A 25,907-nucleotide genomic window follows, 5' to 3' on the forward strand; every position below is an offset into this window, starting at 1 on the left:
AAATTTCATTTTCTTGCCTGGTTTCCCAAGCTAGAATCTCCAGTACAATGTTGAATAGAAGTGTTAAGAGTGGATTTCCTTGGTCTTTTTCCTAATCTAGGAAGAAGGTGCTCGTACTTCCACTGTTAATTATGATATGAGCTATGGATTATTACTACATGCTTTTTATTATTTGAGGAAGTTCCCTTCTCTAATTCTAATTTGTAGAGTATTTTTTATCATCAAGAAGTTTGGGATTTTCTCAAATGCTTATTCTGTGTCTGTTGAGATCATGGCATGGGCTTTGTCTTTATTCTACTGATTTGGTGTATTAAATTAATTGACTTGGGGTGTTAAATCAACCTCACATTCCTGGGATAAATTCCACATGGCTATGGTGTATGATCCTTTTTATAAGTTGCTAGATTTAGTTTGCTTCTACTTAATTTAGGATGCTTGTATCTATATTCATAAGAGAGATTGGTCTTTAGTTTTCTTTTCTTGTGATGTATTTGTCTAATTTCTGTATCAGAGTAATAATGGCTTCAGAATGAGTTGAGAAATGTTCTCTCCTCATGTACTTTTGAGAAAAAGTTTGTAAATAATTGGTATAAATTCTTCTTTAAATGTTTGGCAGAAATCACCAGTGAAGCCATCTGGGCCTAGGCTTTTATTTGTGGAAAGTGTTTTGTTTTAGATTTTATTTTTCTAGAGCAGTTTTAGGTCCACAGCAAATTAAAGGGAAAATACAGAGATTTTCCATATACTTCCTGCTCTTATATATGTGTATCCTTCCCTTTTATCAACATTCCCCACCAGAATTGTACATTTGTTACAACTGATGAACTTACACTGTTGCATCGTGGAAAGTTTTTAAATTACTAATTCAATCTCTACTTGTAGATCTATTTAGATTTTCTATTTTTTCTTGAGTCGGTTTATTTCTTCTTGAATAGTTTGTCTCTTCAGAATTTGTCCGTTTCATCTGGGTTGCCTAATTTTTTGACTTTGAGGGTTTTTTTATACTTTTTTATCTATGGGTCTGTAATAATGTCATCTCCTTCATTTCTGCTATGATAATGTAAGTCTTTTTTCTTCGTTACTTTAGCTAAAAATTTCACAATTTTTCTGACCTTTCAAAGAACTAAACTTTAGTTTCATTGATTTTTCTCTATTTTCTCCATACTCTATTTCATTTATTTCCAATCTCATTTTTATTTTTTAGTTTAATTTCATTTATTGTTCCAATGTCTTAAGGTAGAAATTTAGGTTATCAATTTGAGATCTTTCTTCTTTTTTAATATTGATGCTTACAGTTATAATTTGCCTTGAAGCACAGCTTTATCTTCATCTCATATGTTTTGGTACATTGTATCTTATTTTAATTCATCTTAAAATATTTTCTGATATCATTTTTTATTTCTACTTTGACCCATTAATGTGTTGTTTAATATCTACATGTTTTTCAATTTACCAGTTTCTTTCTGTTATTGATTTCTAATTTCATTCCATTATGATTAGAGAGCATATGTTATATGATTTCAGTTCTTTTAAATTTATTGAGGATTTTTTATTCTCTAGATATGGTCTAACCTAGAGACTAATTCATATACACTTTAGTAAGTTTCCAGCTATTATTTCTTTGAATAGTTTTCAAGTCCTTTTTCACTCTTCCTTCTGTTATTCCCAATTTGGCATATGTTGGGTTTGCTTGGTGGTGTCCATATTCTTCTGAAACTCTATTCATTTCTCTTTTTTTCTCTATTTAGAATATAAAATCTCTGTTGATCTATCTTCAAATTCATTTATTTTTTTTCTTCTGTCAGTTCAAATCTATTGAGTCCTTTTATTGAATTTTTTATTTCAATCATTATATTTTCAACTCCGGAATTTCCATTTGGTTTCTTCTTTAATAATTATTTTCTCTTTATTAATATTCTAGATCTGTTGAAATGTTTGTAATAGTACTTTACTTTGGTTCTGTGAACATATTTATACCAGTTCCTTTGAAGTCTTTGGGCTCTCTCACAAATTAGTTTCTATTCACTTTTTTCTCTGTGTTTGGGTCATACTTTCTTGTTTTTTGCATGTCTTGTAATTTTTTTGTTGTTGAAAACTTGACATTTTAGTTAGCATGTCAACTCTAGATACTGATCCTCTCTTCCTGGATTTTTTATTGTTGTTTGCTTTTTTATTTGTTTAATTACTTAGCTAGGCTATTTTAGTGAAGTCTATTTCCCCCATTGTGTCAAGCTTCTGATAATACTCCTCAAAAGGTTTGGACTTGCCCATCCACATGGTCACCATGTAATGACAATATTTATAACAGAGGTCTCTTGGACTGTCTTCTTCCTTGATCTTTGTTATGGTATCTGCCTCTGTTGGTATCTTGCACATCTGTTGAGCTTCCCTGATTGCCAGTGGAATGCTCTGTTCTTTTTGATAAGGCTTAAGGACACAAATTACTCCACAGTCTGATCCAATTGAATTCTGGCCCCTTTACTAGAGTAGTTTTTGGGCTATTCTTTGAAGTTTGTTCCTACTTAGAAGGACTCTGGCTCTCTCTTGCCTTGGTTGTCTCTGGTAAAAGCCCTATTTTCCTAGGCCATTTTTGTTTTGTTTTGTTTAAGAACTGATAAATCCAGGACCCCTGGGTGGCTCAGCGGTTTAGTACCTTCCTTTGGCCCAGGGCGTGATCCTGGAGTCCCGGGATCAAGTCCCACATCGGGCTTCCTGCACGGAGCCTGCTTTTCCTTCCTCTCTCTCTGTGTCTCTCATGAATAAATAAATAAATTTAAAAAAAAAGAACTGATAAATCCAACCATTTCTGTTTCTTCATTCATGTGGCCTGCTCTTTGTCTTGTTTCCCATGGAAAGTTGCTAGCCTCCTCTTACTTGCTCACTTGTTTCAAGCATACTTTTAATCTTGAACTTTTCTACACTCTGTTTTAAATAAAATTATTGTGGAGAGAACTTTAAAACTCTCTTGTTTTCATGGCCTGCATCTATCCCTGGGCAAAATCTCTGAGCCACTGCTCTGAAACTAAGGACAGGGATACTGGACAACTTTTCTTGAAATGATTCTCCTGTTTTATGAGTGGGGCAATTGGTGAGACAGTAGCCTCTGATCTTCTTGGCTTTTCCCTCCTGGTGTGAAACATCTATGCCAAAACTGAGTTGAGGCAGGGGTGATAGGGGCCACTTATTCTCAGTCTTCCTCACCTGAAGTAAAACTTTTGCTATGTAAGTAAGGGCTAACTGCAGTTGCAAAAAAGGTTTTTCATTTGCTTTTTGCCCTTAGGACAGTTTCTAGAAATGTTAACTAACTGGGCTTTTATAATTTTTCCAGTTATGATTGTTACACTGGTAGTTCCTTACTCCTCATCCATTCCAGAAGTGGATCTGGGCCGTTAACCTTTGTATGATATCCCATCAACCTTTCTGTTTTTCACAAAAGGATCGTTGTTACTGTGTGATTTATCATTTATTGATCTATTGGTTTTATCTCTAGAAATCAGCATCATCATGCCACAAACCACTTTGTACACTACAGGGCAATGAATTACAGCATCCCCAAATATCATTAATACATGTTTAGACTTAAAGTCAACATGTATGAATAGATGCAACCTAACTTAAGATCATCTGTTTATATAGATGATACTTCGTAGGCCATCTGCAAGGAAAAGAAGTAATTCTGGGTCATAGCCAATCTCAGTTTTTATTACGTTATTGCCTCCATCCATACCCAGTGTGACAAAGCAGGGATCGGGAAACTTTCCCTTTCTCTGATAGAAGACTATTCTCCAGTTAACCCAAACTACCAGTAATCCAGGCTGGGCCCTCCTTCCTTCTATAGCAACCATTCTCTTCTCAGAGCTTGCTTGGCAAGAGGTAATCTAATCTTTGTCTAAAGTTTAGACTTTTAAGAGTTCTAAATTTTAAGAGCTTAACCCCAAAAAGTTAAAAGAATTTTAAGAGTTCTTACTTCTCCCCTTCTAATCTCCATTGACTAATCATCTACTCTCATTCACCCACAAAAACTAGAGAAAACATCTTCTGGTTCTATTGCTTGACTAAACTTTCAGGCACCTACATATAAGATGTATAAAATTTCAGGAATTTTTTAAAAGATTTTATTTACTTATTATAGTGAGAGAGCATGGTGAGGAGGGCTAGAGGGAGCAAGGGAGAGAATCTTAACCAGACTCTCTGCTGGGTGCAGAGTCTGATGCAAGACTTGATCTCACAACCCTAAGATCACCACCTGAGCTGAAACCAACCAGACACTCAACTGACTGCGCCACCCAGGCACCTATATAAAATCCCACTTTTATTCCATGTTCTTGAGGATATTTTTCTCTTCTGTGTAATAACTGATGTGCAGTCATTTCCTATTATTTACTGAAGTATTTATTATATTGTATTTTGCCCACTTGCAGGATTAATAGGTTTCTATATGATACCATTCCTATTTTCAAAAATCTCTGATGGCTTGTGGAATACACTTCAAACTGTTGAGAAAGTCCTTCATAATCTTCCCTGTTTGGCCAAGTTTATCTTTCTTGCCTTACCTCTGATCTGCCTATGTTCCTCTCATACTGGGCCAACAACTTACTATTCTCCAAACATAGCATTTATTCACATGTCCATGCTTTTGAGATCAGAAATGCTTGACCAAGTGAGTACAACAATCTTCTGATAATTATGTGAGGTACTAGAGCCTCAGTCCACTCCGATTGAGTCAGAATTTTTATGTGTGATGATTTATTTAAAAGCAATTTATTCTAAAGCTACTTAAGAACTGTTCCTATAATGTTTTCTTTCCCTGCAGTGTCCTCCCTATCACTTGCTTTCACTTTGGCAAAATCTTGCCACGAAAGAAAGAGGAAAGAGAGAATAAGAGCTGGAGTGAGATCGGGCACCTGGGTGGCTCATTGGTCTGCCTTTGGCTCAGGTCGTGATCCCCGGGTCCTGTGATCGAGTTCTGCACTCGGCTCCCCACAGAGAGCATGCTTCTCCCTCTGCTTGTGTCCCTGCCTCTCTCTCTGTGTCTCTCATGAACAAATAAATAAATAAATCCTTAAAAAAAAAAAAAACAAGTGAGAGCGAGAGACCCACCTAAAATACTGTTTTCCCAAAAAAATTTTCCTCAGTTCTATCTTCATTTTTAATCTAGTGGACAGTTGTTGTTGTTCTTGGTGAATTAGTATCAGAGCCCTCTTTCTGTGTTTAGGGGGTCCCTTAGCCTCTGAATTAAAGATAGTTTCTACTTTAGAGGCTCAAAATGCCAACTACTTGCTTTCCATGCCTCTCTCACACAAGTCTACAAGCATGACTCTGCCAATTCAGGCATATATACACCATGGTCTTTGAAGCAAAAATTAAAGACATGAAAAACAGTCCATAGACTCCATTTTTAGAGAAGGGAAACATATAGAAATGGGCAGCCGCTTCCAGTGTCCAAATACAATAGAAAAGTTATCTAGTGGCAGCATCTTAGCTTGAAGCTTCTAACCAGGAGCATTGTACACTGCGGCCTCCTTTCCTGGCCTGGTAGCCTCCAAAGCCAATGCTACAGCTTCCTGGAGAATTCTGTGAGATGCTTCCTATCTTTTAATACATTTATTTTCTCCTGAAATTACACCAAATTAGTTTCTATCTCGGGTAACTAAGATATAGAGACACCTAATAAAATCATCTTTCTATAGCCCTCATAGCACTTTATTCACAAGCCAAACGGAAATAAATCATATGTCTTATTGTTAATTGCCAGTAGAATATGGGCTTACTGTGTCAAAAGGGAAGGAAAGAACATTCTAGGCAGAAAGCATAGCAAGAAGCCAAGTAGCTGGAAGCAACACAGAGAATACCAGGAACTGAAGGGACCCTGTGCCTAAATGATAAAGTGAACTAATTGGTGAGAGAGTCAATGAATAGAAAGCTATTAGAGGAATTAAATAACTGGATCACAGTAGCTCTACAAGTCCATATAAAGACATTTTTATTTTTGTTGAGTTCAATAACAATGTAAAGCTACTGAGGTTTTTTTAATGGCAGATGTTATACTCAGATTTGTATTTTGGAAAAAACTACTCTGTGGCATGAATAATAAATTGAAGATGGGGAAATGCTTGTGATTTTACTTGGATTTGAGTTTTGCTCATAATATTTAGAGGTCTGTATTGTTCCATAGCTGATCACTTCCTTCTGGCCATGTCTCCTATTCATTCTAAATTTTTTCTTTCGGAGCAATCCAAAGTGAAGACCTCTCTTCTCTCATCTTTGAGCCCTTTAACCTTTGAAGCTAAAATGCAGAACAGGCTAGGGCAATGTTTTTCCATATTTCTTACAGGCATTAGTAACAGTTACTAATGAAGAGACTCTAATTTTTATTAAGTTCATTTAATTTCACATAGATCTATAACTTAGATTGGATTCTTTTGATATCCAGGTATTAAAGCAGTTCTGGGTTTGTTTGTATATTTAAAGAGTTGGAGTAGCTTTCATCTTACTCTTTTAAAACTAAAACTGCAAACCAAAAAAATATATACCATACCAAAATGTATGCTAATCATGTCTTTATATTATATTATTTAATGTTTTATATATTTGTCTTTATTTCAAGAGCTATTCAAAACTAAAATTAAGCTTGAAGATACTATTTATATTTTTATTTGGTCTGGGAGAGTCAAGTAATGATTGCAGATGGCTCGATTGCAGATGGCCAGCTAAGTAATTAGAGCTGCTACTGATTTTAATAAGTATGACCTTCTGAATATTAGTAAATCCCCCAAATCATTACAAAAGGCACTCAGTGGTAAATCAAACAATTTGGTTTTTCATTCATTAATTTCAATAGCCTTAATTTCTGAAGAATGAGTATACCCTTCCAAAAAATCTTTCTAAGCCTCCTTTAAAAGCAATATCCCAAACAAAGACAAGGCATGTGGTGGCGGATATATGCAAAGTTGGTAGGAACAAGACTGTAAGACTAGCCTTCTTACCACAACAGCACAGCAGGGTCAAGGGGAGGAATCAAAGGTTCATAGCAAAGACCAAAGTTTTCTGAATTCTAGACTATTATTTTATGTGAGAGGTTTGTTGATCTTATTTGTCCACATTATTTCTTGGTTATTTTAACTAACAAAGGCAAATGTAGAATTTGATTAAGGAAAATTAAAAGTATGTGTATTCTTTGGACAAAGTATATTTAAGGAAATATTGGGTTGAACCCTATAAAATTGTCATTTCTGCTAGTCAAAAATGATTGAATATGGAGGCATACAGTATATCATTGAGTTTGCTCTTTGAATACATTTTTTTCTCCATTTGTTGTCGACAGTTAATTTTAACAGAAAATATTTACTTTTTCAAACAAATATAATCTTCTTAGGTACCAGAAACACTTGCTGTGGACATTTTAAAAACAGCTTGTTAAATATGAAAGAGACTTTTTAATTGTAAAGAAGGGACAACAGGGCACAAATACACTGGTGAACTGTCCTAGCCTATAATGTTTTTAATGCCCTCTTGATTGATATTCTAAAATCCAGGGATTTTTCCAGAGCCATCACAGAATTAGATGATATATACTTATACTATAGCTCTCCCTAATTCCTAGAAACTTAAAATCTCAGGAAACATGAAGGTCAGTATAATTAATTTTTAAAAATAATAGTAGTAATTATAACTGGTAACATTTAAATGGTATTTACTGTGCCAGGCACTATTTTAAATAAGTGTTTAACATGTATTAACTCTTTTAATCCTCACAGCAATCTAGTGGTGTAGTTAATAGTAAGTATCATTATCCCTCTCATACAAATGAGGAAATAGTGATACAGAGCAGTTAAACAATTTGTATAAAGTCACACAACAAATAAGTGCCTGAGCCAAAATTTAAACCCAAGTAGGCTGGCACCACAGTCACTACTTAACCAATAATAAACTGCTTCTCAGCATAAAGAAAGTCTAGTATTACTGAATCAATTTTAATACCAGCAGGAGTTGCAATATTGGTTGAAATACTAAGTTTTTTAATGGAGCTTATCATGCTTCTTTCCATCCCAATAGCTACTATTCTGGACTCTTGCAGTAGTTCTCTAGCTAGGATACAGATTTCTAATCTTCTCTCCATTCTGGGGCAGCTGACATCCTACTGCTAGATTAATATAAATAAATCATCACTAATCATGTCACTACCTTGCTCGAATCCCTTTCACGACTCTGTATTTGCATGGCCAGGAAAGGATGTCAACAAGCATCACAGGATCTGGTTGCATAAGCTGAAAGCCCTTTACCACCAAGCTCAATATTTCTTTAAAGTTTTTTTGTTTTATCTTAAAAACCGACACAAAGTTTGCATCCTACTCCATAATACATGTTTGTTTTAATATAAAAATAATGTTTGAAATAGATACCATTTAAATTACTTAATTCTAAATTTCCAAAGAAAATTGATGAGGCAGAAAGATACTTCATGTGTGTCCTGGTCTTTCCAGTGCCCCGTGAAGTACACATACTCCTGTTTGAAGAGCCCAGGTGTACAGAATAGATTTGGGGTATCTTTGCTATATATTTAAGACCCAATTATCTGGTCCCATTCCATCCTTCCCATCTTATAACTTGCTATTTCCCTGCATTACTTCTCTGATAAATCCATCCGCCTAACCATCCATTTATTTACCACATACCCACTATGTACCAGGCACTGCCTCCTAAAGATGTCCTGTACTGAATATCACCTATATATCTTGGCTTTTTTCCTTTCTCCCTGCTTGGAATACCTTCTCACCTCATTTCTGTTTGACTGCTAATCCTTCAAGACCTAATTCAAATAGCTTTCCCTTACTATCCCAGTCAGGACTCTGAATTCCTATTACACTAATTTAATGATTATTATATAATATGTTTTTTATATTTGTATGACTAGGTCTTACACATAAATTTTTTAAGTAAGAGTTCAACATGCGGAGAGTTGAAAAAAGGACGCAGCCACAGGAATATGAAATAGAATGGAGCATTCCAATAAATGCTCAATTGTTTAGAATAGCTGGAATGTAGAATATACTCTGGTAATATAAAAAAAAAGGAGGGACCAGATCATGAAGGGATATATAATAAATGCTAAGAGGGCAGCCCGGGTGGCTCAGCACTTTAGTGCCGCCTTCAGCCCAGAGTGTGATCCCAGCGTCCTGGGATCGAGTCCACGTCGGGCTCCCTGCATGGAGCCTGCTTCTCCCTCTGCCTGTGTCTCTGCCTCTCTCTCTCTCTCTCTCTCTCTGTCTCTCATGAATAAATAAAATCTATAATACATGCTGAGAAATGTACATCCCACCCACCTGAGCTCCCACTGTAATTATAGGAAACTATCAAAGAATTCAAACAGGTGATAATTTATTATATTGATCATAACCAACTTTGATGTAAATCCTGTATCTTTTGATATTCTTCATTTTCTTAGATCTTATTTTTTTATTTCATATATATGTAAAATTATGATCCTATCTTTATGAGGTCATTTTTTAACTTAACCCACTGTGTATCTTTCCTGTATTCAATGTATACACACACAGACAGGAATTTTGTTCATTGCTTTATTTATTTTTTTTTATTTTTTTTTTGTTCATTGCTTTAAAAAATGGGCTCTCTCTCACTCTCATGCACGCACGCACGCACAGCTCTGCACCTTGCATTTTTTATTCTACAGTACTTTGTAGAAATAGCTCTAATATTTTTAATGGCTACAACATATTGTACAGTATGAATGTACCAAAATTTACTCAACTATTCCTCCGTTTATGGAGATCCACCTTGTTTCCAGTTTCTTAATATTTTTAAGGTGTTATATCTAAGTCAAACCTTATGTTTATTTCACTAAGTTTCACTGTAGTCTTGATCAATCTATCATGAACTCTTAAGTATTTCAGGTAGGTTTGGGTATATAGGACAAAAGTAAACTTATGTTGACAATCGTATTTTTTATATACTATCTCGTATCCTCTGTTGCTACCAAATTAGTGGATATTTAGGAGTTGTTTCCACTAGTAATAAAGAATCAAAAGGTTCGAAAAAGACCCATCTGATGACTCAAATTTTGAGTTAAAATATTCTGATACCATATGTATTAAAATTAGGGAATTCACAATAATATTTTTCAAACTGAGATGTTAATAGGAGTTTCGAAAGGCTTCCATAATCAAATTCTTTGGGAAAATATGCTAGATTGAACTGGGCACTGCAAGCATGCATTACATCTCTCTGTGTATATTATTTTATGAAATACCATTTGGTAAACAGCGCTCTACATTATTCTAAAACAGTATGGACAATTGAATGATGTTCAGTCTTGTGGTAGATTCCCAAGGGCGACTTTCATGACATCTGTATTGACCCCTATAGCTGCCCAGGTATGGGAAAACAATCCCACTCAAATCACTACTGACTTGTCCAGGTATTTCTCCCACTACTCCTCTTCGTGCCTCTAATACATCTCTCAATCAACCACAAAAGCTTAGAATTCCAATGATACTAGATTAGGAAAAGTTTTAAAGCATGCCCAGTACTTTTTAAAATTTTCATGCTCTTACAAACCTTCCCTGTTCCATCTATGTGTAATCCTCTTTGTCTCATATTTCTGTGTATTAAGATCTTAATTTTCTTTAAATGCTACTTTCCTTATGAAGCTTTCCCCTAAGCTCACCAGTGAAAATTAAACCATTCCCTGTTCAGTGTTCTCATACCACTTTACATTTCTTTCAGTGATGATACATTTAACTTCCTGCTTTATCTATTCAGCTGTTGTGCATGTATTAGGCATTGTGCATTAATTCTCCTGACCTTTAGTCTTTACTGTGGTGGAGGTCATAAGCTAGCTAAGGGGGCAGATATGTAAACAAATTTTTACAATTTAATGTGGTAAGTATTTATATTATTGCAGTGGTGGTAGTAATAGGGTAGATATGAGAAAATACAGGACTACAATATTTAAATGTAAATTAACTTACACAACTACGATTTTGACTTCATTTAGAATAGTCCAGTCTAGAATTAAGTAGATGTTGTAGTGGTTATTGTACATGACTTCCTCTTCTATTAGCTTACAAGTACCTTGAGGACCTGGCCTCCTATTATTTGTTTATTTCCTTCCCTACCTAGCACTACTACAGATACATAGAATACATTCAGTAAGTGCTTGTTAAAGTGAATTAATTTCCAAGAGTTGCTCATTTAAAAAAAAAAAACTTTATTACACACTCTACAATTTATTATGTCTGCATATTCAGACTATTTTATTCCAAAATTAAGATGTACTTGTAGTGAAAGTGACAAACACAACATTTTTAAATCTAGGTTATTATTTGACTCTTTCTTAGTAGAACTTTTGAAACCATAGACTTATTCCATGGGCACTGCCTTTGCACAAAATATCTATGGAATTGCTTTTGTTCTGTGACACACTTTTAAATATACACACTAAAAAATAAATAAATAAATAAATAAATAAATATACACACTAGTTTCATCTGAATTCTGAAACCAACTAAATGTCATCTCCAACTAAGTTTAGTAGGTCAAAAGTTATGTATGCCTTTTGGGTCAAAAACAAGAGATCTGTGTAGTACAAAAGATAATTGTAAAGGCAATTAAAAAACAGAAATTCCAAAAAGACTTCTAACAATTCCAGGATTTCTAGGGTTGTCTTATAGCTTCCCCACATAGCCATTTTGAAAGATAAAACTGATTTAAAGTATATTTATTAAAATACCAGACTCTTCATAGGCCTAGTTTGTAACTGGTTTATTAAGAAAAGTTGTTGGTTTAACTGAACTGGAATTTAAGCATTTTATTGTTTTTTCTGACTAATAATCAGTCTAATACTATTTGGAATTAGTATGAAACTTTTACCAGGGGCACTGATATTTTAACTTATTTTTGACTAGAGATTATCATTCTTACCTCTTCGCTTTAATTCTATAAAAATACAATTATAGCCCAGGCTTTTTAAATTTTTCATAGATATTTTCCTCATAAGAAGATGTATACATTCATGCTTACGATTTTTTTTATCATTATATTCATTGTTGTCATCAGGAAGTGATATGGAGGGTGAGACCAAAAATCATCCTCATTGCCTTATTAGCTTATCCTTTAGCTAAAGGAACCTAACCTGGAAATAAGACCAAGAACATATCAGATGGAGCAAATACTTTAAAATGGCATTTATTTCAACTGCAAATACTTTAAAATGGCATTTATTTCAACTGCACTTATTCAGTTTCTGAGAAATGAAACAGGAATCGAGCTACAGGTTACTTTTGCTTAGCCAGAAAGAAAAGAATTGCCAGTCAAATTAATCCTATACACATGAAGAAATGATCTATTTAAGAAAACAAATGCCTTTTTTAAAGCTGTCGAGCTCATTTGAAATACCCATTTACTTCCAATTTTTACTCCAATTTTACTCAATAAAAGTATTTTATTTTACAGGTTTATAAAACCAGCTTTTATATGAAATAGGTACTATTTTTAAATTTCCCTTTAATTCGTGTTTTATTAATAAATTATAAAACAATTATCAAAGCACTCCAGACTTGACTAATTAATCTGATAAAATTCCGTTTTAGGAAACTACTAATTTTCAAAAGGATTCACACAGGTTTATGGAGCATACAGCCATAAATATCAAAGAGTAAGATAGAGATATGGGGGTTACTAGCCTAACCTTTTGAGTTTGATGAATAAGGAAGCCATCTGAGCTGCTGTCACATGAATGACCTGGAATGAGTTGAACAATGGCATAGCCTTATGTTTTCATGCAAAATAAATATTCACAAATAATATCCAACACATCGACTGTAAGATGACTCTGGTTTTTGTGAAAATCTTTTGTAACACATAGTTTGCTCTGTGAAGAAGTTGGGTTTATGTTATTAAAAACTATGGTAATAATAGTTAACTTTTGTGTGCACCTTTATGTTTACCAAATTTTCAGTTTATCATCTTAGTTGGTCATAGAAATAGTGGAGATAATACTTACATAGTGGGTAGGAGTTAAGACTCACTTGGTTGCAATGAAAAATATTCTCCCTCTCTGCCCACCCCATGCCAAAACACATATGTGTGTGCACACACACACATGAACACACACACACACAGACACTGACTTTGACTAAAGAAATGATACATTGGTTCATAGCATGGAATGGTCTTCAGATAGGCTAATTTGGAGCTAAATTGGCTCCATTGTCAGCCCACATTTGGTGACATGAACAGTTTTGAGTGTCACTGGTCCTCATTTGGTTAAGAGCTCATCCTTGAGCATGTAACTGTGGACGGGGAGGGTAGGGCTTTGCCAATTAGACCTTCCTCTATGGCTGGGAGTTGTCCAAGTGAAAATCAGGATACAGTTCTCAGAAGTAGCAGGAAAGCATGGTAGGGAGGCAAACATCAAATGTCTTTTCCAGTAGGTATTTTCATGTCCACTTTACAAGCAAAAAAAGCAATACTCCGAAAGGTTAAGTGACCTACCCAAACTTAGGTCTTCTGGTTACAAATCCTGCTCCTGGCTGCTATAAGAGAAAGGGAAAGAGGCGTGGATAAGAAAAGAGAGGTGGTTCCAGGCATGACATTTATTTCTGGTCTATGTTTCCAAGTAAACCAGGCATGATTGATTTTAGGGCAAAATTGAGTCAGATCTCTGTGGAGTAGATGAACAAGACATACATGGGGAATAAATTGTCCCAAATTCCATGGAAGGAGTGGAAGGAGGTACAGTGGATATGATCCTTACAATCCAGAGTTAGGAATTTGGGATTAAAATGAAAATAGCAGGGACGCCTGGGTGGCTCAGCAGTTGAGCGCCTGCCTTCGGCCCAGGGGGTGATCCTGGAGTCCAGGATTGAGTCCTGCATCAGGCTCCCAGCATGGAGCCTGCTTCTCTCTCTGCCTGTCTCTGCCTCTCTCTCTTCTGTGTTTTCATGAATCAGTGAATGAATGAATGAATGAAAGAGTAAATATTTTTTTAAAAAAATAAATAAATAATAAAATTAAAATAGCAAACATCTATTAAACATTCATTATGTCTCGGGCACTTGCTAACCACTGTTCCTATATCAGTTAACACTCAGCATTATTGTGAAATAAGGATTTACACTGAAGAAATCTCAAGCAAAAAGAGATTTAATATCTTGTCCAAGATATTGTAACTATCTTGTAACGAAAAAGAGGCAGAACCTAGAAAGTCTAGAACCCCATACAGTGCCTCTTTTTGTTTTTCATCATTACCAGTTAAAGTAGCAGTGTTTAGATACCTGTCATGGGCTGGCTACCAAAGCAGATTTCCCTCTGCCTCAACATTGTTTTTCTAGAACTTACCCTATAAGGTTATATAATAAAGCACTTCATATACAGTGACACTTAAGACTTTATAAATGCCTACTAAGTTTCCACAGATCATGGTTAATGGCAATCTTATGCTGTTTTTTCTTTTGTTTTGTGTTTATCAGAATTACACATGGATATGATTTAAAAAATCAAGTAGTCCTATGAGACTTAAAAAAAACACCAGCAATCTCCTGCTCAGCAATTCTTTCCACTATTTTTCTGATTCCCAGGGCAGTCATTATCAGTTTATTTTTAGCTATTTCTTTTTATATTTATGAAAAAGGAACATTTCTAAATAATATAATTATATTTCTACTTCTTGATTTTTTTTCAGCTTCACATATAATCTATTAATTTCTTCCTATGGAAACCATAGAGTTAAGTCTGTTATATCCCCTACCCCATCGCCACAAACACAGCATCTTCTCAATATAGTTATATCATGATTTTGATGTTTCATATTCAATTTAGCACATTTTATAACTATATAAAATTACTTCATGGCTGAACCACATCATGTTTCCAATTCTCTGTTTTCCCTAAAACTAATGATTGCCATGTTCCTCATTTGCTTGCTTCTGTGTACTTGTTTCTGGTTCAGCTGCAACCTCTGTCCCCCTATGGCACAGATGAGTTTTCATTATCACCTTGGGCTTCTTTTGTTCCCGTTTTGAGTTAAAACTCCTGTTTTTAACGTCTTTTCCTTCTTCATTTACTCTCAATTAGATGGACCACATCTACCAATAGCTTTGATCTTGCCTCTCTGAAAATGGCTTTCAGCTTTACTGATATTTGATGGACATTGTGGCTAAATACAGAATTTGGGTTTGGAATTTATTTTCTTTCAGAATTTTTATGGTCTGTCTCCATTGCCTTTTAGTTTCCAGTGGTGAAAAGCTGAAAGACATTCTACTTTTTGTTCTATATATTTTTGCTTTCTGGAACCTTTTATAATTTTCTGTTTGTCACAGAGTTCTGAAATTTGGTTATGTTGTGCCCTTAGGGGATCTATTTTCATTCATTTGGCTAAGCACTCACTGAGCCCTTTTAATCTAGAAATTCATGTTCTTTAATTCAGGAAAATTTTCATGAGTTACTTCTTTGATGATTTTTTCTATTTCCTTTTCTATTTTTCTATTATTTGGATATTGAACCTCCTAGATGAGTCTTCTAATTTTCTTATTCTTTCTCTCATCTGTTTTTTCTCTCAATATCTTTACTTTCTGGGGACATCTTCCAACCTTTCTATTGAGGCTTCCATTCCAATCATAATTTTGTTTCCCAGAAACTCTTGTTTCCTGATTTTTTTTTCTTTTTTTAATCAATCTGTTTTTGTTTCATGGATGCAATTCTTTTTTTATCTCTTTAAAGATTTTTTTCTCTTTAAAGAAATTTTCTTTTCCTGAACAGTCCTATTTCCTGTTTGCTTGCTTGGTTTTATTTGTTTGGTTGGTTGGTTTGTTGGTTGGTTGGTTGGTTGTTTCAGGCTCCATCTTTCATGTCAGGGGTTTTCCCCAGATGTCTAGTGGTCATTGGCTGTCAGTTCATATTTAAGGTAGGAAGAAAGGGGGATGCCAGGATAACACATAACTGAAGCTTAATAGTTGTGAACTCCCTACATTTGAACATGCTTTTTTGTTCAGGAACCCCCAGTATCATTTCACTGAACACTACTTTTTACTCAAGTCATATTCACCAAAGGAGTCTTCCACTCTCCTGCCTCAAGGCTTTATAATGGGTCACTAGCATTCTGCAAACCCAGTAGGAGAAGACTTGGGAGTCTCAATATTTGTTCTTTGTTTTTTTTTTCAATATTTGTTATATAAAACTTCATTCAATTCTGTTTTCAGCAGCAGAGTACTCTGCCCTCCAGAATTCTTCAAAAGTTCCCAGTTTGGCAATCTTCTGTTTTATATACTCCAAAGAATAAACACGTAGTCTTTGGCCAGGATAAGGGAGGGAGGAGCACTTGTCTAGTGGTGAATGGTAGAGAGGGAATGCAAGAGAATAATTCATAAATTGATTTCTAACCAGGCTTGCTGTGATTTAACCTGCTTCCAGAAGTCTGGGTGCCACCAGTTCTCAAATTTTTTTGGAAATTAGTGCAAATAAAAATGCTTCCTTACTTTACCTACTGCTGGCTTCAGATTCAACCTGTTTGAATCTGCTGTCAATTAGCTGTCATCATTAGCTTCCAAATTTGGTTACAGTTATTCATTTATCTCTCACTCTCCTTTTCGTCCTTGGTTTATGCTTTTTAACAAAAATTTTAATATTGTATTTTAGTATGGTTTTGAAAAGGAATGGAGTTAAATCTGTATGTTCAATCTACCTCTTTTAATCAAAAATCAATATTGTTGGGACGCCTGGGTGGCTCAGCATTGAGCGTCTGCCTTCTGCCCAGGGCGTGATTCAGGATCTGGAGATTGAGTCCCACATCGGGCTCCCTGTGAGGAGCCTGCTTCTCCCTCTGTCTGTGTCTCTGCTTCTCTCTGTGTGTCTCTCATGAATAAATAATATCTTTAAAAAAAAGAAATCAATATTATTGATTTTATTATCCACTGAGTAGTTTCTTTTTAACATTTGTTAGATTTGAAATAAATACCTTTTATAAAAAAGAAAATTTCTATTTAGAAAAATGGGAAATAATTATAGCTAATCCCTATACTCAGTCTCAGGGTAAGATTTAGGAAGATTGCTGTTTATGTTTATATTTTATATTTAAATGCTTTTTTTTATGACAGAGACCTGCTTCCTTTACGGTATGTGGGGATATTTATTACTCCATCAGCCTGAAAATAGTAACTAGAAACCTTATTTTACAGAGATCAATCTTGCATAGTAAGGACATATGATGTGATCAAACTTTTCAAATAAAAAACTGGGCAATATAAACTTTAATCAGTAGGTCCACCAACAATGAGCCAATGTGTTATACATACATGTAAGAAATAATTTTTGATAGTCACACATTTTTTTTTAAGATTTATTTTTATTTATTCATGATAGATATAGAGAGAGAGAGAGACAGAGACACAGGAGGAGGGAGAAGCAGGCTCCATGCCAGGAGCCTGACACGGGACTCAATCCCGGGAGTCCAGGATCGCGCCCCAGGCCAAAGGCAGGCGCCAAACCGCTAAGCCACCCAGGGATCCCAGTCACACATTTTTTTTGGATAGATTTGTATTAAGAATATTGAGAAGGGATGTATTTTTTATTGAAGTATAATTAATATACAATGTTGTATTAGTTTCAGGTATACAGTGTATTGATTCAGCAATTCTATTTGTTACTCAGTGCTCATCATACACATAATATTGTTACAATATTATTGATTATATTTTCTGTGCTGTCATACTGTTTTACAACTAAATACCCAAGACTCAAAGAAGTTATTTCCCCACACTTACACAGGTAGTGGCAACAAAGGTAGAATTTGAAACCAGGATTCACTTACTTCAAAGCTAATACTCTTGTGAAGTGAATGTGTATACAAAATCTGGCATTATGGGACTGCATTAAAGGTCCCCAGAACCTGGGAAGAAGTTGAAGGAGAGTTACTATTAGAAATCATAACCAGAAAAAATATATATAAATATAAAAAGAAATAAAATAAAATAAATAAAATAAAATAAAGAAATCATAACCAGAAAATCACACCATATATTTTTTGTACATTTTTACAGAACAATTTCATTGAATTTTTATAACAGCTCTATAAGCTGGCTATGTAGATTTAAATTTTATAGTTGCTTATCTCAAGTGTGTAAAATACAGTTTTCCAAATCTAAAAATTGACTTATCTCACAAACCCGTTTTCCTGGCACTCCCCACTAAAACCACAGATAAAGGAAAAATTAATCTTGCCAACTGATAGTTGCTTGGTTACTTCTAAAGTAAAATTGTGTCAATTTAGGCTTTAAACCAAGATTCTTCCCTTGAGCTTAGAAGGATTCTCTCCATCCCTTCTACTCTTCTCCAGGTTCCTGGGAGACTCATATTATCCTGGCATCAGTGGATGTATGGGTTTCCATACCCTTCTCTCTGCTTGCTTGTCTCCCCTGAATTATTGCTTGACCCTTGACATTTTGGCCAGCAATGGGGCATGTGCCAGCAACCACCAAGACGTAATTCCTCTTGCTTGGCCTCTGGAATTCATATACTGGATCTACTGCCATGATTCTTGCCATGATCTCCAGTTGTAATGACCATGCACTCTTCACCCTGTTTCTTCAAACCCCAGTCTCCTTCGTGTATGCCAACTCAGTCTTAGCCACTTTTGCACCCTTCTCAGGATAGAGACTTCAGCAACTTTTCAGAAGCTCAGTCACGATACACTGTCCTGCTTAGAATCCAAAGAAGTCTTCAGACAAATCCTCCCAGGTACATTACTTAGTTAGTGTCTTCAGTACTCTACACTCAGACTCCTCAATGCTCTTTCTTACTGATGGCCATCATTTTATTTCCTTAGCATATGAAAATATCTTTATATCTTCTTGTATTCTTGTCTATAGTTTTTATGGTATAGCATTATAATAATAATATAAAATAAGGCAACGATACTAGAATGATCAATTAACAAAACATACTAAGAAGAAAGTAAGGTATAGAACAGTATATATAACCTGCTCCATTTCTGTAAACACTAGTGTAGATACCACAGTGCATTAAACATTTCTGGAAGAATACATGAATCTATTAGCAGAGGTTGCCTCTGAGGAGGTAAAACAGTCTTGTCTGGGGGACAAGACTGGAAGAGAAATTTTCACTGTCCCTTCATATCTTTCAAATTCTACATCATGAAAATAGCCTATTAAAAAATAAGTAAAAGATAATTATAAAACACTTATAATTTGACTTTGTTAACTTCCCAGGCTTCAGATTATCTAATTCTCAGCCACAGGCAGCAAGTAGCTCTTTTGGCAAAGTCATCTATTTTTTGCCTTCTCTGCTTCTGGTGTGCCCCTCTTTACTGAGGAATGCATGAAGCAACTTGCTCCAACATTCTTAATGTTTCCTTTCCCTTAGAAGGGAAAATAATTTAGTAGGAAGAGGGCCTGGGTCTCAAATATAACAAATACATAGTTTAGCTATTTTGCTAACTTGCTGGGCTTAGGTAAAAAGGTCCTCAATACCCTTCACCTGAACTCTTTGGCTAAGCCACATCTTTGTTACTCCAGGAACTTTTGTAATCTTCAGGCATATCACACTGAATAGATGTATTTAATAAATTGTGATCAATATAAATGCTTGAATTCATAATTTTATCTATAAGTACAAATCACCTAATTTTAGATTTATTCACTGATAAAGATTTCTGAAATCTCCATTTTAGATTTCCCAATTGTCCGGTAAATATAGCTGTCTTTTTTTTCTCTCATCCAAGATCCAATTAGGAATCATTCATTGCATTCAGTTGTCATATCCATTTAATATCCTTTAATCTAGAAAAAATTCCCATCCTCTTTGTGTCATGTCATTGATATTTTTTAAGTCTGGGACGTGTTTGCAAGCTGTCCCTTACTTTAGATTTTTCTTTTTTTATTATTAGCTTCAGATTAAATATTCTTGGCAAGAATACCTCATTGGTGATGCTGTGCCTTCTCAAGGTATCATATCAAAAATAAGAAGAAACTGGGTACATAGTAGAAAAGCATATCATACTGGTATGGCTTAAGGTCCGACACACATTTTCAATTGACCTTGCTTTTATTTTAAACTTATCAAGTAATGTCTAAGTGGTTCAGTACTTAAATAGACCAGACCATTAGTACATAGTATTTTATCCAATGGATATCATTTTGGAAACACAAAAAATATTTCTTTTTCAATTGATCAGTTTTTGTGAAATTCTTTATATCAGTTTAGGGAGCTGATAAAATTAATGCACAGCTGAAGGCCAAGTAGTAATAATACTAATACCGCATAGAATCAAGGTGAGAATTACTTGAAATAGTAACAGAAGTAAAATGTATCTGATAGTAACATGCTCTTTGAAGGATCTCTATTAATAACATCAATCCCACTTTCTTTTTCTTTTTATTTATTCATGAGAGGCACAGAGAGAGAGAGAGAGAGAGGCAGAGACACAGGCAGAGGGAGAAGCAGGCTCCATGCAGGGAGCCCGACACGGGACTCCATCCCGGGTCTCCAGGATCATGCCCTGGGCCAAAGGCGGCGCTAAACTGCTGGGCCACCGGGGCTGCCCTCAGTCCCACTTTTTATTTTTAAAAACCACATATACAGCAACAGTATCTGGCACTCCTATCAGTACACTATGAATATTAATCTTTATGGTTGATAATATCACTATCCCCATTTACGGGTGAGGAAATTGAGCATGAAGAATGATAAATAACTTTTCCAAGGTCATACAGAAAGTAGGTGATAATATTTCCAACTGTTTACCTGAGAGATCCCACTTGAAAACAGGCAGCCTGTATAGCTCCAAGCTAAGGATGATTTTCCTTCAGCTGCTCCTTTAAATAAATGTGTGTGTTTATGTTATTTCTGTTACAGAGAGAAGAGGTACTCCCTTATAGGGACTCGTAAAGACATAGAGCATCTAGAGATTTACTGCCTCCATTACGCTGCTGGCTCTCGCAGCACTTGTTATGTTTTTATCAGTTTCTCTCCAGAAGGTAGGAATTGTGTTTTCTATCTATGAATTCTTTATATAATTACAGTTTTCTTGACTGTGAACTTAATTTTTATTAAATGTGACAAGCATCTGATACCTATAGCATAAAATAGCAGATGTCCCCAAAACAGTAAAGACACATAAACACATAGCCTTTAAAAAATATTTCTAAAAAATATAAATAAAATGAAAAATATTTCTATTATAAAATTAATAAATGTTCATTATTGTAAAAAAGATAAGGCAATACAGAAAAGTATAGTAATCCTGCCCCTGTGTGATAATTACTCTTTATATTTTGTTGTATGTCTTTTTGAATTTATTGATATGAATGTATATAATGCATAATATATGTATCTATCTAATTATTATGATTAGAATTAGGGACAATAGAATATAAGTGCTCCTTGGCTAGATTGCTTCTTTTACTTAGCAGTTATTGCAGTATTTTTCATGTCTGTAAATATCCTCTGCATTTCTATTATTAATGGTTATATACTATTCCAGTTTAAAGATATAACACAAATTATGTAACCACTTTCCAATTATTGAGTATGTGGGATCTGTCCAGTTTTTTTCCTGTGTTAAACATGATTTCAGTGAACATTCTTTTACATACCTCTTTGTACTTGTGTCTAATGATTTTTTTCAGACAGTTTCTAGTTGCAGAGCCTTAATTCCTAATCATGCTCTCTGATGAAAGGGTTCCATCGCCTATAACATAAAGAACCACTGTCTATTATTCACCATCTTGGAGAATAACAATGCATAGTCATATACAATGGTCTTAGTAATCAAATATATATTTGGCTCTGGAATCCTTTCTTAAAATAGCATCTGTCTGCAGGATGTTGATAGTTGGAGAAGTTATATGCGTATGGGGACAGGGGACAATATGGGGAAATTGCTGTACTTTGCACTCAATTTTGCTGGGAACCTAAAACTTCTCTGAAAAATAAAGTTTATTTAAAAAAGGAAAACTTTTTAAATGCTATTGTATACATTTCAAAAATAACATCTGAAAACTTTGGAAAATGCTAGCTTATGGTATATTTTTAAAAATGGAAGTGGTAAATCAAAGTAAAAATATGTTGAAAGGCTCTACCAATTTACATTTCCACCAGCAGTATGCCACTTTCTCTATAGTCTTTTCATAAATAAATCTGGAATCTTTGTTTCTTGTTTTTAAATAAGTCTTGAGTAAGAAAAGTATATGGCATCCTAATTTTCATCTATTTGATTAGTAGTGATATGTCTATCTTTGTTTATTTATCCTTTATATTTTTTATGCCTATCTCACTTATGCCCCATTCCAAATTTTTCTTGGGGGTCTTTGATGTTTTTTCTTTATTAATAAGAGTCAAGAATCATATTAAGAATATTAACACTACAAGTCACATATAATACAATTATTTTTTCTTATTTTTTTAATGTTTTGATATGTTTTGCTTTTATGGGCTTCATTTTTGCCATATATGGTTAGCTTTTTTGAGTAAAACTTTACATATGCCTCTCCAGAAACATAACAAGTTTTACATACTATATATAATTAATGTCTGATTCACTTTTAAAGTACAAGTTCAGAAGGAAGCAATACCTTCTCAGGATCTTCTGTGGAGTTTGATAATGTAGTACTTCATCATAAGCAATTAGGAAAATACCCCATGACTACTAGGGCCAGTAGGAGTACAGAATATTATCACATGTGGTTCTCATTCAAAGAAGGCTACAAAAAGCAAATGAGTCCCAACTAGAAACAGAATTGTCAATACACATTAAAAAGAGAGAAGGAAAGTAAGTCTTAACCTTAGCAAAAGCTAAGTAAAATCATGTAAGTTTTTATAGTTAAGAAAGAACTTTGGATTAATTATTTCATTTTATGAATGAGAAAACAAAAGAGCAGAGAGTTTGACTCAACTTTGTCCCAAATCATACAAATGTGTTTTTTTTTTTTCATTTTCTCAATCTACTAAATACTCTCAGTTGTCTCACTTATTGTCACTTTGTACTTCGAGGTAACATTCATTATTATCCCCTTTATAGAGATAAGGAATCTGACTCTATCTAGTTCAAGCAGTCTGAGACATACAGCCCTCATTCTGAATTGCTGGTCTTTAGAGAGGAGACTCTTGTGTTATAATCAGTAAGAAATTATGCATCACTATCAACTAATGCAGACAGAATTACTGGAAGAACAGTGAGAGAGTTGCAATGGTCAATCCTAGAAATAGAGCAAGAGTAGAATATATTGGCAGGATAGACAGCAAAAAATATTTTTTTACAACTAAGTAAAAAAAAAAAAAACCTAATTAAAAAGTGAAAGGCCTAATTAAAGAACTTTGTGGTTTGATTTGACTCTAGCTTATTCCCTGATTTTCAGAGACTGTTGCATCCCTCAATTCATTTTTGCATTCATAAAAACTGTTTTGGCTTTTTAAATGAAAAATGGCTTATGAGAACTCTATTACAAAATTCTAAATTTGCAGAACTCTTGTTTATTATCATACTACTGCTTTTCATACTCCCTTTGAGGACTTTACATTTTTAATTGCATATATTATACAATGTAGTCCTTAGGCATTTTTGCTATTAAAATTTCTTTTTTATAAATTGGTAAAGAAAGTAACACTCAAAACAGATGGACTATGGCTCTAGGTTTTAATGCTTGCTATAGTTGATATCTAAAGGTGCACATGAATTAAACAAAAAATGAAATCATGAACGAAGAAAGGATTTTCCAAATTGAATTTGCAAGTTTAGTCCTAAATAGCAATCACAATTTTAGCTGGAGGCTTTTCTGGGGGATTGTGAATAATGATTAGGTGAGAGCATAGGCCCCAGGCAAAGCCTCAGGACTGCACTGCTCCTAGCCAGTCATTTATCCTCAAAAAATGGTCCTCAGGTTGTGCCGTATTGTTTGAAATACCAGTGGGAATCAACCCTAAGTCTGTCATTTTATCCCAAGGGTCATCTCTGGAGTCTGAAGCTTAGATGGTAAGATAAATGTTTGCCGAAATGAAAACCCTTGGTAGGCTTTTCAGTTACTGTTGCTTTATTTTATTTTTACTGCTTTGGGGTATGTATTTTTATTTACGTGCAGAGGAATTATGTATAAAAAATTATAACTCCAAGAAAGTAATATCACTATTGAAAATTGTGTTCAACTCTGTAGAGCATCCATTTAAGGGAAATAGGTAAAAAAAAAATTTTAAGATAATAAATTCTACTTCTCATTTTTATTAGATTTTCATGGAAATTTATGTTTAAGAGAATTCTGATTTACTATTCTTTGCTAAAAATGTTCTTCTAGCCTGATCTTATCATGTAAAATTATCAATTGGTGGGTATGGATATTTTGAAAGCCCTGACATCCTGAATTCATGGATAATTATGTATTTTTAGTTACCACAACTTCAGTTCTTTTCTGTCTTTATAGCTATTTGCTCTAACTTTTTCCCAAAAATTTGTCACTTAAGTTGTTAAAATGGCATCCACAACTCTTTTAAACATATTTACATTATAGTAAAAAGGAGGAAATTAACAAGACAAAATATTTATCTAATTCACCCAGCATATGGAATAATATGATGATGATAATAGTAATAAAAATAGTAGTATAGTAGTAATAATCTAATAACACAAAGAAAGGGTAGGGTTTTTTTGTTTTGTTTTTTTAATAGCTAGACTTTAAATGAGGTTCACTGTGTATCAGGCACTGTTCTAACTCATTCTAATTCATAACTCCCATTATTATTCCCACTTTTAAAATGAAGAGACAGTTAATAAGAGATTAAATAGTAGTGAATCTAGGATCAGAAAACTGAGCCAAGGACTTGAGAGAGCCACAATAGAAAATTCTGTCTTTCAGGATCTCACATCGCTGAATACAAGGTATTGTGCTGGGGATATGGTGGTAACGAGGTAGACACAGTTCCTGACTTTATTAAGTGCAAATTTACATAATTATTTCATTTCTGTATTTCAAGGTGATGGGGTAACATATATAGGGACCTCATATTGTCTAGGAGAATCAGCCAGGGTCCCTATGAAGCAGGAGAGCGAGGTTCTTCTCTCAGAGAGTTCAAGAATGAATCTCGCAGACGAAGGAGAGTGAGTACAGCAATAGAGTTTTATTAAGCAAAGATACAGAAAAAACAAGCTCTCAGGAGTGATAGGGGCCCCCGACCAGATTGCCGATGTGGACCTCCCCTGACAGGTCTTTTATTAGAACTGACCAAGGAGCTTGTGGCCTTATTATTCTTGTGATGTCTTGGTTTGTGTAAGGACTGGTGATAACATCGTAGGGGCTTACTTACTCTTTGAGGTCTGGTCGTTCTTTGTGGCCACAATGTGACTGCCATAGAAAGACCCCACCTCTGATGCCCAGGGCAGGGTGGTCTGGTTTGTTCCCTTATCTCTGGTTTCCTTATGCCTTAGCATTTCTGGGATTTCTGTGAGCCTGATCCTGTAGCCCCTACCTGTCTCTCCCTACCTAGCCCCACCTGTCCCTTATCACCTGAAAAAGGGGCAATTTAGCTGAGATCTGAGGGTTGAGTAGGAGTCACTAGGTCAGTAGAACTGGGGAAAGGGAGATTCAAGGACTACACTATGACTTTGGTATTAATACTACAGTATAGTAGTGTTCCATATACTAGGTGAATTAGGTAAATATTTTGTTTTGTTAATTCCCTCCCTTTTTCATCTATTATGTAAATATGTTTAAAAGAGTTGTGGATGCCATTTTAACAACTTCAGTAGGCACTTTTGCTTTTAAGGTCCCCTTCTTCCATAAGAAACATTAAAAATTGTATTTTGCAATCATACTGGTATAGAGATAAATATGTTAATATGATACACTAAAGTATTTTTGTTTGACCTTAAAGGGTTTTATTTCTTATTT

General features: G+C 34.6%; 1 protein-coding gene across 20 annotated transcripts in view; it reads left to right on the forward strand.

The window, feature by feature from the left end:
- Positions 1-25,907, forward strand: part of MBD5 (methyl-CpG binding domain protein 5) — a 435,973-nt gene that overhangs the window by 274,794 nt on the left and 135,272 nt on the right. For 14 of the 20 annotated variants that reach the window (XM_025431590.3, XM_025431683.3, XM_025431701.3 and 11 more), the window contains exon 4: positions 20,887-21,008. The exons of the other annotated variants lie outside the window; for them this stretch is intronic. The gene's annotated coding sequence lies outside the window, so the exon portion shown is untranslated. The remainder of the gene's footprint in view (positions 1-20,886; positions 21,009-25,907) is intronic. 20 annotated transcript variants of the gene reach the window in all.

Source organism: Canis lupus, chromosome 19, assembly GCF_003254725.2.
Source record: "Canis lupus dingo isolate Sandy chromosome 19, ASM325472v2, whole genome shotgun sequence".
In the NCBI taxonomy this organism is placed as follows: Eukaryota; Metazoa; Chordata; class Mammalia; order Carnivora; family Canidae; genus Canis; species Canis lupus.